Source organism: Ursus americanus, chromosome 11 (assembly GCF_024610735.1).
Source record: "Ursus americanus isolate L20-20 chromosome 11, mUrsAme1.1.p, whole genome shotgun sequence".
In the NCBI taxonomy this organism is placed as follows: domain Eukaryota; kingdom Metazoa; phylum Chordata; class Mammalia; order Carnivora; family Ursidae; genus Ursus; species Ursus americanus.
The window spans coordinates 15,547,928-15,563,041 of record NC_142137.1 but is presented as its reverse complement, the minus strand read 5'-3'; positions in this window follow the sequence as shown (position 1 = coordinate 15,563,041).

Here is a 15,114-nt window from a genome sequence, read left to right as displayed (position 1 = left end):
TTATTAAAAAAAATAACCCAAGGGGGTTAGTGACATTTTAAAGGTCATTAATATTTACTTTGGTGCACTTTAAGAAATAATGTACAAACTAATTCAGTCATGTTTTTCAGAATTGTTTTTATACATGACATGTTGTGCTTTAGGGAACATTGCATTATCATTTCTAGGAAGATTTTAAAAAATGTTTTATCTGCATGTCCAGTTTTAAAGGAGAGAACATAAAAATGTGGACATTTTTCTAAGCACAATAGGGATTCTTCAGAGCAAAGTCGAGGAGACAGAGCATCCTTGCAAATTTAAATGGGATGCAGTGAGGGGGTAGCTGGTGTGGGCTGTGGTATTTCCTTTGACTCCAGGATTCTCACTGATCCAGTGGGGCGAAGGACCTACCATTTGTTGGACACCTACCATCTGCCAGGCCCTGTGCATCTTTATCCTCACAGCAATCCTGTGACGTAGGTATTCTTTTTCTCTTTTTTTACGAAGAAAGTAAGTCTCAGAGAGATGCAAATCCTGCCCAAGGTTAATGGTAGAGCTGGAATCCAAAAAAGTCTGTCAGAATCCTTAGACTGTTCTGTGCCACGTAGACATATCATTCAGGTTTAAGTATTTCATAGTCAAGAAGGAACTCTGTAGCCTTTAATTTTTTTTAGACTAAAACCTTCCTTTTAAAAGTAGCTTCACTTTTTTTATTACCAAAAAAAAAAAAAATGTGAAAACATTACAGAAAGTGAGGAAAATAGAAAAAAAACTCTCTCACAACCACCCTTTTACAGTGGAACTTAAAAATCTTAGACAAGGCTGTAAGGGACATAAGGTGATTTTTTTTGGTTTGCAAAACAGGTGACTAATAACAATGGAGAAGTTAAATACAGCTGTATGTAGGTCTTGTCCTTGCAGGGTCAGAGGTTTCCAGTGGTCCAGCTGTTTCTGAATGTTGCCTGAGGGCTTGCCTGTAGCACAGCTGGAGTTTGTCAGTGTGGGCGAGTGTGTCTCCTACAAAGAAGCAAAGATAAGTCCTGGTCTGAGCATAGAGCAAGTTTTAATAGGGCAGGTTTGGGCTTTCAAATGATTTTTCTCTTGCTGACGACCCCCCCTCCCCCCAGGTACATTCAGAGCCTTTGGTCCCCTTGCTCTGTGGCCACTGGCACACTTTATAAAACTGCTGACAGGATGGGGCTGCCGATGAAGGTCATAAGGGTAGAAAGTGTAGCCTTGTGGCCACATCACGGGCTTTATAAATAGCTGAGATAACATGAATACTTTTTGGATTTTTATAGCATCTTTCAGCATTTTAGTGCTTTGTGAGCCAGTGCGAAAAGAGTCTCTGTTTCTTCAGTTTTACAACCACAGAGTTGGGTTAAATGAATCTTGCCCAACCCTAATGTGCTTTCCTCCATGTGAGAGTAGAGATTTGTGAAGAACTCGGCTGACGTCAGCATCAATCTTTGGTCTCCAGTATTACTTCTTTGCAGTTTACTTATTAGCTGTTTCTCAAAATGGAACGTCTGCTGAATGTCGGAAGAGCCCATAGCACAGTATCAGTAATTAGGACTTTGGAAGATTGATGCCATCGTGAAGGACCTGGGGAACCGTGCTCTTGAGGCAGTTGTGGTGGTATTAGAACTCATTTTCCAGTTGAAGAGCTCTTTTGGGACTCAAAGCACTTACTCAGCATGTTGTTTTGGGATCAGCCTTTGCTGATAGTCACCTACCTCTTTGGTTTCTAATTTATATTATTCACAGGTTGAAATTGTTTTTGTCTGTTAGGGATCTTACGGAACATAAACACTGTAGTAGATACCTAGGAGCACCTGGGAGTGTATCATGCTTTCCATTTTCGATATAAACTGGATTTCAAGCGGATATTAATAAGTCTGTTTGAAATTAGACTTTCTCTGAGAAAAGTCAGCGTGATCTGTATTCATCTCCCATATTGGCCGTGGGTCTTGAGACTCCTTTTGTGATAGGCGTTGGAACTGAGCTTTGTTTTCTTGTCCTTTCTTATGAGCGGTCCTCGGGTACTTGTGTGCTGCCTGGTGGGCAGTGCCTCATTGGGCGAGGGCGAGGGCGAGAGCTCGGCGTGCCTGCTGAGATGCTCCCTGAGAGAAGAGCACTCGGGGCCTCAGTGGGAACTCTAGCACCACCACCCAACAGTGGTTCTCTCTACACTGGAGACTGTTGATAGGGGGCAGTTCACAAATCAGTTTGAATGTGTTTGCTATGTATACATTTTGGAAGCTTTAAAAAAAAATGTACTCTGATGTACCTTTGAAAAATTTAGGTGCAGAATCCTATTTTCCTGTTCCCCTGTATTTTCTTGAGGGGGAAAAAACCACTACTAATTATTGCCACTGACAGACAGCATTTGTCTGTCGAACGAAATGTAATTTCGTTTTCCTTCTGGCAAATAAGTACAAGGCATGAGAGAGATCACGAAATATCTGCGATCAAGAGAGAAAGTCAAAAGAAATCCCCAATAGTCTGGAGTTGTGATATTCAAACTTGAATAGGAATTTGTGTCTTAAGTATTCCCAGGGGAGCTTGTTAACAATACAGAGGCCCGGGTTCCCCAGAGGGGTGCTCTGATTTCGTTGAGCGCTCTGATTCCCATGCAGGTCCCTGGGTCCCTGATCCTAAAGCAGGTGCTTCAAGAAGCACTCCTGTTGAAAATATACCTATTTTAAGATTGTCCATTTTACACGAAAATGTTAGTGTTGGAAGCCATTATCTCCTAGAGCATGGGTAATCCACATCGAGAGGAAAATCTACACATGGTTGTGCCTAATTTGCTGCCACATGTGTTAGTGCTGGGTCTCGCCAGTGTGGGCTGTATATTCTCTCAGCTGGCAGAATTCTCATAGGCCATGCTGTCTCACGCTAGAGCAAAAGGAGTCATTTAGTATTTGACAGTCATGACTTTCAAGAGTCTAGTTTCTCTAATATTTTCTTTTCTTCTAGAGAGATGTCTTTACTGTATATAATCTCCGGAAGAGTATGAGGGGAATGTAAAAATCATCGAATTTCCCGTTGCTCTGCTTATGCCAGTCGTGTTCAATGGAAGCATGAAGAAAATAAAATAATCTTTTACTCTTTGTATAATTTCAGTTGCTGACAAAGATATTTAATTTGTTCTTAATCTTTGCTTTTGTTTACATGAAAATATTTATGTATATATATATCACGGAAAAATTTCTACTTGCTTGACATTTTATTCTACTATGGTTTTTAAGTGTAAAGGATGGCTTAATTCGAATTTATTTTCACAACCATAGTCCTGCTAAACTGCCTTCATCGAAGACTCAGTTTTCAAATAATAAAAATATCAAAGCACATGTTTGTTATTACAGGTAAATGGTAATACGTTTCTTAGCTATATATTGGTACTAGTCCTTTGTAATTAAAATTAACTTATTTTACAATAGTACCTGACGTATATGGAAAAAAAACCACTTTGAATTTTGGGTTGTAATTCAAGAATAAAAAAGTATGGTTATTTGTGCATATTGTTATTACAACCAGGAAAAGAGCTCCCCATAAGAAAATGAATAAATATTTAACATTTCTAAAAGTGGAGTTTTTTTTTAAAGGACTACTTCATCTTATCTTAGAAAGATTTGTCATGAGTAATACTTTCTGTTAAATTAAAATCTAAGTTTCAAATCCTGCTTCCTTTGGGTTTTTATTTTCAAATTAGCTCTCAAAGCCTGTGTGTATATAATTATATTCTAGTTTTAGAAGTTCTCAGAGAAGTTAAAGATGAGATGAAACTTGGCAAAAAACCACTAGTATTAAGAAACGGTTTTAAGGAATTCTCTCTAGGAGAATTATGGAAATTTTACTGCTGAATTGTTTAAAATTGGATTGTCACTTGGCAAAGCCATGACAGTGTCTGCTCCTATTTTGACAAAATGATTTCAGATCGCACTTCCTTCTGTAAAACCTAAGTCCTTTCTGCAATCCACTTTTAAATCCATAGGAAATATCAATTATTTGTCTATGAGTTCCAGCGTCTTGCCAATTAGATAGGAGGGTTTTATTTTCTCTTCTTTTTAACTTCCATGCTGTAGTTAAAACATATTTCTTTTTAACTTACAAAAGAAGATTGCCATTGAATCTACATTTTATAGTTTTTTTTTTCTGAAATGGAAAGAAAGATATAGCAAAATAGAGGAACATGTTGAATTAAAAACATTTTCATATCTACCATGAAAATAGAAAAAAAATATCTACCATGAACCCTACTCAACTCATACATAACAGAGAGAAACTTTAGGAGCAATTGAGATATCACAGTGCAGTCAATTAGATTTAATACAAAAAGAAAAAAAAAATTATGGCTGTTACAGTTGGCATTTAACCAAAGAAGCAAAACTGGTAGAAGATATTTCTTAAAAGATGTACTGCAAGAATTAGCTTACGTGATTGTGGGACTGGCTAGACAAATCTGAAATCCCAAAGGCAGGCGGGTCAGGTAGGGCAAGCTAGAATTCACAGGTACTAGCTGAAGCTGTTGCCCAAGGTGGAATTTCCTCCTCCTGGGAGAAACCTCTGTTCTGCTTGAAGGCCTTCCAGCTGATTGAATCAGGCCTACCCAGATTATCTAGGAATATCTCTGTTAGTGGGTTGGTGATGGATTTTTATCACATCTACAAAATACCTTCACAGCAACACTTAGATTAGTGTTTGATGGATGAATCGGAGATGGTAGCCTAGCCAAATTGACACAGCAAAAGATCATTACAATGGTGAAATCCAAATTTAAAATATAATAAAATCCTCCTATGATGCTGTACTGCTAGTCCAAAAAATTCAGTCTGTGTTGAGGTTAGTGCAACGACTGAGATAAGCTTGTGGCAGAGGGTGGAGTGCACATCCTGACTGCATTATATTCAAATCCACATAATCACAGGGCATAATATTTATCTCTGGTTTTCTCTGTGTCTATTTTGAAACTTCCCAAAAGGGAAAAATAGTCAATTGATCAGAAGATGTTGTAAACCAACTTCCTTTCTATGTGAGCTTTCATTATTTGTGATACTTGTCAAGGATGATGTCTTTTTAAAGAATTTGAAAACATTCATAGTTACAACAGTACTAACCCTTAACATAAAAATATGCTAATTGTCAGAGTAATAATGATGGGTGCCATTTTTGGTCAGTTATATCAAAATACACTTTATCTATTTTAATTCACAGTATTTTTTCCTTTTTCCAACTGAGAAAACTATGTTGCCGGGAGTGAAGTAACTTTTTCAGGCATGGCTTGGATTCACAGCTTTGGCCTAATGCCGAAGTTCATATTTTTCTATGCCACCTTGCTTCTGTTATTTTCTGATAACAGAACTGAGTCCTTAGTGAGAAGAGCTCATTGAGCATCATACTGGATCATTACCACTCTGCATGCCCAATAAATAATCATAGCAGCAAAACCTATACACAAAGTTGTGGATATTAACATAAAACCTAGATTGGTTTGTTCTTGGTTTTAAGTCATTAACCATATTTGGCTACATCAGAAAACAGACTGGTCAGCTGACTGGGCCCCTGGTAGCCTTGGACACAGCTTCTCTCATGGCACAGAACCTTCATGGAATTTGCTGACTGTGGCAGAAATTTTGGGGACACTTAGATAACCAGTACTTCCCTTAAGTTGCATTGATCCCAGAATCCTTTTGGAAAGCCTTTCACCCTGGTGCACAACTGGAATTCAAGTATGTACCGATTCTAAGTACCAGCATTTACGTAGAGTAGCAAAGATGGGGTGAGCAGGTGGAGGTGATGAAATCAAGAGCCCTGTGGTCCTTGTTCCAGCTTTGACACTCCTGTTCCGTCACCAGATCTCTCTCAGCCTGACATAAGATGGCAGTGTTTTAAGGTGCTCATTAACTCATGATTGGTATGGTAATTTGAATTGCTCAATCAACTGAATTCTTGTACTGAGAAACTACTCAAAACCTGTTCCTGTAGTTTGTTATGTATTTATGAAAATATGTTTTAAACTGTGTAATTTATCTTACTGGCCATCTGTGACAGTACCTCTATTAGAGGTTGTCAAATACATTATACTCTAATAAACAGATGAAGAAACGGTTTTAGAGCAACTAGATGACTTGCCCAAATTCCAGCAGCAGTGAGGAGGCAGAGCTGGGATTCAAACTGAGCTGATGGCTCCCAACTTTAGAGCTTCCACTTCCAGTCAGTGAGATTTCTCCCATCACAGAGAGAAGGGCAGGACAATGTGGGTGCAAGGTTTGGAAAAACCAGTGATTGAGTAAGCAGAGGTCAGATACGTGGTTCTGGAAAGTATCTTAATTGCATAGGTGCATTTTTATTAGTAGAAAGAATAATAGAATGTTTACATTTTAAAGAAAATAATTTCTCTTTTTTTTAGTTCATCACCCAAGCTTTACCACTAAAAAAAACAGCTGAGCTCATGGACAAAGGAACGCAGGCAGGTCAATGTGAGGAGGCCAGGAATTGCTCTGTGTGTGTGGGCCAGCAGTTTGTTCTCACTGTGGACTTAAACTTCAGAGGGGAGCTACGCTGGGTCTGCATACCCCACATTTGCTCTGGTAAGCATTGCTGTCCCTTCTGTCCCTCTGGACCTATGCTGGAAGAACTTCTCCTTCATGGATGCTGGGGACTCCTTGGGAAACTGTCAGTAGCCAGGGAATTTCCTTCTGCTCTCACCTCCTCTTCCAGGACACTCTTCTGATGAACAGGGTAACTGCAAATGGCACGGAAGACACTTCTCTCTGACAGGAAGAAAGATGGCATGTTCTTGTACCACTTCCCCAAATGTATTTATAATCTCAAAAACGATGATTGACTCAGATGGCAAGATGTCACAGTGTCATGTTCATTTGTGTGGAGGCTGCTATTGCTAAGCCCTGGGTCCTATTTGATGTCTTGGAGGCATTTCACTTCACATGAAAACAAATATGTAGTAAAACCAGATGCACACGAAAGGGCAATGTCATCTGACCGAGATGCAATGACAGCCAAAAGACAAAAACAGAAACAAAAGAAGACATCCGCTAGGTCTAGATTTCTAGCCCCACCTTTCCCCCTTGAGTTCATGGGTTTCATTCTCATTGGACACTAAGCTCCCTGAGGGCAGAGCACTGTGCTTATCTGTTGTTTCCCCTGCAGCTAGCACAGTGACTCATGAAGGGTAGTGGTTCCCAAAAGTCTGGAAATGGACCTTTTGATAATAGGATCTTGGCAGTAAAAATCATAATGGATTTACTTAAACCAAATGGCTTCTAAGTGGCAAGACCCGAGACCAGCACCCTGGTCTTCAGTCTCCAAATCCAGTGACCAGCCCACTAGACAGACCTGCTTCCTTGACTGAGGGTTCTCATCTGGGGGTTTTCAGACACTGTGGCTAGGCTGGTTTGGGGGATGATTGTAGAATGGACAGGGCTTCTAAATTTTTATTTGCTAAATCTGGCAAATGCAAGAATAGTGCACATATGTATATAATTTTTTGACCCTGGGATGTGCAAATCACTTCGTGGAGGAGGTCCTCTGTTCCTCTTATTCGTAAGGTCATCTGTGACTACTTCTCGTGGTCTTGACTAAATTCGCTGGGGCTCAGGCTTCAAAGGGAAGGAGGAGGACATGACTCATGGTGCGGCTGAGGAGCACAGATACAGATGGACTGATGACAGCAAGGACAAGGTGTGTTTCTGTAACCATTTTGCATATCTGTTTGTTGGTAAATGAATGACGATGGTGTATGGACAAGATGTATTCAGTAATCATCTCCAGGGAGATTTTGGTTGGGAAACGTTTTCTATTGTTGGAATCAGACATCCATATGTTGAATGCCATTTGAACACTTGCAACAGAAATTCAGAGTTTAAATCACTTTTACCATAGTTTTGGCAGGGCTGGGAACACATTTTTTTTCAGCTGTTCTTCCTGATGGGAGCTATAAATAGTTTTGGGGAAGTATATAATTATCTCCAAGTAGAAGCTAAAGATAAAAAGCTGCTTAAGATTTTAAAGGAACATTTAATGGTTATTATTATGTAACATTTATTAAGTATGCGCGCTGTGATCATTGTCTTTGCCAGGAAGAAACTTGGAATAAAAAGTCAACCCAAGATGTGACATGTATAAATAGACCTAAAGGTATATTAACATGGTGCAGAACAAAGGGTTGATTCAATTTAAAAAAGGATTTAGGAGAACAAAAAAGGCAGCCAAATCAGGGTAATATTGTATAGAAATGAAGACGACTTATATTTAGTAACAAATCTTTAAAAATACTGGCAATTTAAAACCAAGATGGATAGTCACATAAAAACAGGTTACATTATGGTACATGCATGGGGTAGTACTGTGTTTTTGGCAGTTAGCTTAGACTTTTACACGGAAAAGGAGTTTACTTATTCTGTTCAATGAATAAATACTAAAACATTTAAATACTAAATAAAGATTCATTGTTGGCTGAAGCAAGTTAAGTGTTATAAATAATGACTTGGGACGCCTGGCTGGCCCGGTCGGTAGAGTATGTGATTCTTAATCTCAGTGTTGTGAGTTCAAGCCCCACGTTGGGCATGGAGCCTACTTAAAATTTAAAAAAATAAATAAATAATACTTCAGTCATCAGCTCCTGGCTGAGACTGTTCCTGCTGTCTAATGCCCACAGAAAGCTCACAACCAAATAATCTTATTAATATAGCCACCATTTATTGATGCCTGCTGTATGACGCAAGTAATACATCTGTATAAATAGTCTCTAATTCTTACAATAACTCTAGGATGTAGATATTATCATTCTATTTTACAAGTCCTTTAAGGCTCTAAGGGGTTAATTGAATTTTAAGAGGCCACAGGACACGCAAAGTAGAGATACAAGAATTAAACCCACATCTGCGTGGACACTGATATTCAGGTTTTATCATCTTGCAGTGCCATCTGTCCATCCTCTTACCTAGGCTTACCAGTTTCCTTCACCTTATTTTTCCCTCGTTCATAAAAGATTTTCCTTTAGAATCTGATTGGCCTAGTTCACCTAGCTTGGACTTTGTGATTCATCCTGTTGCCTCTGGGCCTGCCCTCAGTTTGTCCTCAACTCTTCTATGGTCTTCTGGCCCTAAGCTTTGGTGATCTGTCTACATTATTCATCACATATTTATCTTGGTGTATTCTAGGTTCAGTATTGCTAAGCACTCCTCAGTGCTGATAATTTACGTGGGTGGATCCCACAAAATAAAACATGAATATTCTCATTATGACCTGAAGTCATGTGTTACTCATTTGCAAAGAAGAAGCATGGGAGAGAAATCAAAGATCCTTATTAAGCGTTATTGGCCCTTGTCCTTAGAGAACTTACAAAGATAGGGGAGAAATCCCGCCAGACAGACATATAGTTCATAGAGACCAGGGCAAACAAAAGACCTTTGAGATCTCAGTAATCCCAACGGTGGTAGTTTCTTTGTGTTGGGGTTCTTCCTCGGAAGGGGTCCAGACATGGGGACCACTAGAGACAGGTGAGATTTTGGTTGTGGGGAGGGACTGAGGCTGGCAAAGTTTCTACTGAGACCTTTAACAAAAACCTGGATGCCTCCTTCCTCAGGAATGTTAGCTTGGTGGGGCTCCTGGGTGGCTCAGTCTCAAGCATCTGCTTTTGGCTCAGGTCATGATCCTGGGATCTTGGGCCATGTTGGGCTCCCTGCTGAGCGGGAAGCCTGCTTCTCCCTCTCCCACTCCCCCTGCTTGTGTTCCCTCTCTCACTGTCTCTCTCTCTGTCAAATAAGTAAATAAAAGAATCTTATTTAAAAAAAGGAATGTTAGCTTGGTGAAGAGATCATGGAATGCCTAGAGCCTTGTGGTACTTGTCATAAAGTACTGATATGACAGAAGCAGGGGACTTCATGGGTATTTGCCCCCTTCTGCATCCTGGGTGCTCATCTGGGTGCTTTCAGTTTAATCCTAGAAGGGGCTAACAAACAGTAGTATTGTGGAGTGTGAGGGTTAGGAATAACACTAGAGTGAAAACAGCAGGTTCTTTCTCTTCTGGATAGGGGTTAGTTACCCACCGTAACCTACTCAACAATTACTAGCTTACAGAAAAGTTCAAATACGAAGCATGGATATGCTGAGGACTTGGAAGAGGAACATGAAAACGATATCAGTGTTTGGCAGGTACAGACCAATGTTAAATACAAGAAGTTGAGGGGCGCCTAGGTGGCTCAGTCAGTTAAGCATCTGCCTTTGGCTCAGGTCATGATCCTGGGGTCCTGGGTTCTAGCCCTGCATTGGGCTCCCTGCTCAGAGGAGTGACTGTTTCTCCTTCTCCCTCTGCCCCTGCCCCCCCATGCTTTCTCTCTCTCTCTGTCTCTCCCTCTCAAATAAATAACATCTTAAAAAAAAAAATAAAAGAAGTTGAAAAGTGAACCAGACTTTGAGAAATGGGGTTTTTAGGAGTGAAGCCAGTGGGTTGAGGCTTCAGCAACTAATGGGATGCAGAGCTGGCTGTGAGAGATTGGGCTGAAAGTGTCTGGATTTGCACAGTTCCTTTACATCTTTAGGCCTCCCTCTAAGGTCACCTGTGCATCAGACCTTTGCTGCCCTCACATCTCTGTCTTCAGCCTACACCACATGCTCTGATCGTCTTCATGCTCAGCAGCCCAGCACGCTCACGGGCCTCCTGGCTTTCTCCTTGTGAATGCTTTCCTCACTTGATCCTGACTTTTGGGGATACTCTTCTAGCAGTTAGTTTTGCTTCCTTCTCATTACAACTAGAATTCGCTAGCCATGCTTCCTCAGGTGACCCTGGTTAATCATCTTCCCTGGTCCAATCATAACTCTGGGTGTATTACTCCAGCTCCACAAATGTGACGCGAACATCAGTCTGTATATTCATTAAATTAGTGCTAGCTTTTGTGACAACAAATCCTTCAAATTAGTGGCTTAACACAGAATAGTTCATGTTTTTCATGTAACAGCCCAATTCATATGTTCCTGATTGGTTCCGAGTAATCACCCAGGAAACCAGGATGATAGAAGCTCTATCATCTTCAGCATGTGGATTCCATTGTGCCAACATCCAGCAGACTGGATTAATGAGGTACCATGCCTGGAAACCTGGGAGATTTTTATAGGCCAAGCCTGGAAGTGGTGTTCATCGCTTCTCCCCCACATTCCATTGGCTAGAATTCAGCCATATACGTACATCTTCCTGCAGTGTTTGCCCAGATGAAGAAGAAGTGAGTTTTGGTGAAAACACAATGTTTTCTGCCACAGTAGAGCCAGTAGTGACCCCTTTGTTTCTGGCCAGAGTATCCCAAAGAGAGGAAACCACCTGAGACGATGGGATTCTCTATTTGATAGTGGCCTAGTAGAATTACCCTGTGTGCAGGCCCAGCTTCCTTTTTGATACTTTTGTTTTTATTTTTTATATTTTTAAAGATTTAATTTATTTATCGAGAGAGAGGAGCATGCATGAGCAGGGGGGAGGGGCAGAGGGAGAAGGTGAAGCACAGCTCCCAGCTGAGCAGGGAGCTCCATGTGGGGCTCCACCCCAGGACCCTGGGATTATGACCTGAGCTGAAGGCAGATGTTTAAGTAACTGAGCCACCCAGGCACCCCTTTTTGATACTTTTAGAAGACAGATTTGCCTTGACATAGGTATCCTTAGGTCATTGATGAACTGTGTACCCCAGGTTGCGAAATTTATGGGAAGGGAGAATGAGTGATAATCATTGATAGAGGTCAGGGCCCAAGGTTGCCTATATCTCAGATTCTTTTACCCCTAAAATATTATATTTCGTGTGTGTGTGTGTGTGTGTGTGTGTGTGTGTGTATAATAAGCCCGGTTAGTTGATTGAAAGTACAAAGCCGCACCAGGGTCTACCGAGTCAGATGATTTAATAAAACTGTGAGTGATCCCTGTTCTGCCATTTAGGAGGTTCTCTTTTGTTCATTGCTTTCCATAGCTACGTCTCAGATGGGAATGGGGAGAATGAGCTATCTAATAATATCATCTTGGAGCAGTCTGCTTCAGGTTAGTAAAGTTTTGGGATCCTGGGAATTGAATTAGAGCTCAAGTAAAGCAACGTCCTTAACAACTTATGAAGTTTTCTACCTCTCACTCCCCTTTTCATTCCCTGAGTTCCAGGGGCTAGGAACCCAAAGTCAGATGTCATATCAAAACATAGCTTGTGAATTGTGGAACTGGGCGTGGGAATTTCAATCTCTTAGCAGCTGGCCTTGCCTTAGTCTCAGACATTGGCTCATGTGCTTGACTCTCAACTGAATGGCTTCCATTTTGCTCTCTGCCTAAGGATGAAATTAAACCATAGCTGTGGTAAGAGTCACCAGTGATTTGCCTTTTGCTCACAGGCTTCATCCCAGCTTCTTTGCAATTAGGTTAGTTGTTCTCTTTGTCAGTCTAGAGTGCATAACAGCAGATATCTGAGTGGGAAAATATCCCAATTTCGGTCTCCTGGAACAACTCCCCCCCTGCCTTTCCTGGCATGAACCTTAGCTGACAGGAAAGCATTCCATTTTTCCAACCCCTGGTCCCATTTCATTGGACTTTTAGCCATCTTGGATTGCAGGCCACAAACAGAAGTTGTCTTCATTAGCATATCCATGCTTTTCATTCCTTTCTGCTTTCAAATGGGCCAGTTTCAGCCTAAGTGAATCTTTTCTTTGTAGGCCCTTCTAGAAAGCCACAATAAGTAACACTGTCCGAAATCCTAACTCTTTTCCTGTCAAGTCTTTTACTGGGGAAGCTGCAAGAGGCACATGGTCTCGGTCCCTAAGTACAAATAGAAGACGAGGTACTCCTTAGTTACTTTCTCCCCTATCTTCACCTATTCCATCTTGTTTATCCATTTCCTATACTATGCCACTTGCAGTTTCTTTCTTTTCCTTTTTTCTATCTTCTTTCTCTCTCTCTCTCTCTCTCTCTTTCTTTTTTCTGTTTCTCTCTTTTCGAATTCAGTGAGGACTTCTTCCATTGTGAGTGACAGAAAACCAAACAATCTGGTTTGTGTCTAGGGAATATGCTCCACACCAGGGCCCACAGTGTGTGGGCTAAAAGTGCGGGAAGAAGTACATGGTTCTCTAGAGAGAAATTGGGGTAAAATGAATAAAATGATGGTCTATGAATATTGAATTGTCAAAAAACAACACATTTCCATTACATTTGGTTTCTTAGCTGAGCTGCCGAATGCTGCTAGAGACTATCACACGACGCTAAAGACTGGGGATGGGTCAAGATTATGTTCTTCAATTTTATTTTGACCTTAGCACTACTTAGCAAACTTTTCCCATTGCCCTGGTCATCTCTTGTATAGGTTCCAAAATGATTATTCATAAGCCTCACCATTATTCCTTAGATACAACTACCCATTCACGTTCAGCAGACGACCTTGCCTTTTACTTCCTATGGGAAGTTGTGGAAAAAAGAGACCTCTCTCAACCTTTTGTTTCTACATAGGCAAACTTATCTATATTGAAATGACTTGTGCTCCTTTCCTGCTCCTGTGTCCTCTATAGGAAGCCCTCAACTTTGTGCAATGTACAAATGCAAGATATAGTAATGGTAATATTTATGCATATAGTTTCTCATTCACTCCAAGACCATTGTCTCTTTCTACTTTGGCTTACCTTCTGTCATATTTCCTTTGTGTTTGGGGAATTTTGTGAGTGTTTTGGGATCCAAACTGAATTGGAGACACACTTTAATTCTGGTTTAGTGGGATGCATATACAGTGAAGTTATTACTAGCAAATCAAGTGTATGACTGGCTTCCAGGAATACTCCCACTCCGCACTGTGCTGACTCATGCCACACTGTGACATGAAGGTGCTGTAGGAATGCATCTTTCAGTGCTTGGCACCAGAAGTATGGTGGAGAAGAAATGATGTTTGAAATGTTTGGAGGCAGAAACTAATTTATGCAAAATTCCTCCAATCTTCTTATATGTAAAAGTAGAAGTAGATAATTAAATTTTCATTGAAGCCTAGTAACATAGATGTTCTCTTCCTGTTAGGAACCTATTCACTAATGCAGTAGAAAATCAAGCTTATATATATATTTCTTTTGGGATGGGAATAACCTGAAATAGAATTTATCAGAATTCCCATGTTTGCACGGCAGAAACCTTTAGCAGTGTTACAGATGACAAGTATCTATATTGAAGTCTCATGTTTTATACATTCTGACCATTAATATAAAAATTTTTTTATTGAGCAATCACATAGAATAATGCCCGAGTTATCTTCTTGTTATCAATTATAAATCCTTTGCTATCTGTTCCTAAAGCATAGCACTATATACTCCATAATGCTTCTCACAGTCATAATTACTTCTTTATTGCTTGCCTTTTGCAACAGCGTAAACTCTGCTAGGTAAGGACTGTGTCACCATTGTTCATGTTTGACCATCGTTATCACTTCTTTGTTCTCTTTGCTAGTAGAACCATGTTTCGATATCTACTCCTGTCCTCTCCCCAACTCAGCCCATGTTCCTCCGTAGACTGTCTTCATGCGCCAGTCCAAAACTATCCCTGATTGATCAAATGTCCATATTCTTTATCAATGAATTTTTCAAAATTGGGATTGTGGAGAAATTTGGGCCAATGAGGCACAAGGAGAGATTTGACAGGAGCATTTACTTCATCTCCTAGGGAAACAATTCTTCTTCTGGACATGTGATACTTGGAAATAAGTCCTATCCTTCCTATCAGACTGCGGGTGAAGTCAATATGCAGAGAAAGGGAAAACCAAGAGAATCTTAGTGAAATGGAGCTGGAGTGCATGGATCATGTCACTCCTGAGACCCATATCACTGCTGGACTTCTTTTATGTAGGCCAGTAAATGTTCTTCTTTATGGCAATTTGAGTTGGGTTTTCTCTTACTGGTAGCCCAGTGCACCATATCTAAGCAATATGCCTGTTCTCTAGCACTGGACAAATGCTTATTGAACTGAATAGAAAATTCTTTCATATATATGATACATGTATCTTCCTTTGCATATGGTTTGTCTTTTTCTCTTACATTTTTTGTTTTGTTTAAGATAGTAGGTGTTCATTTTTGATAGTCAAAGCAATATAGAACTATGAAAGAAAACTTGAATCTCTACTT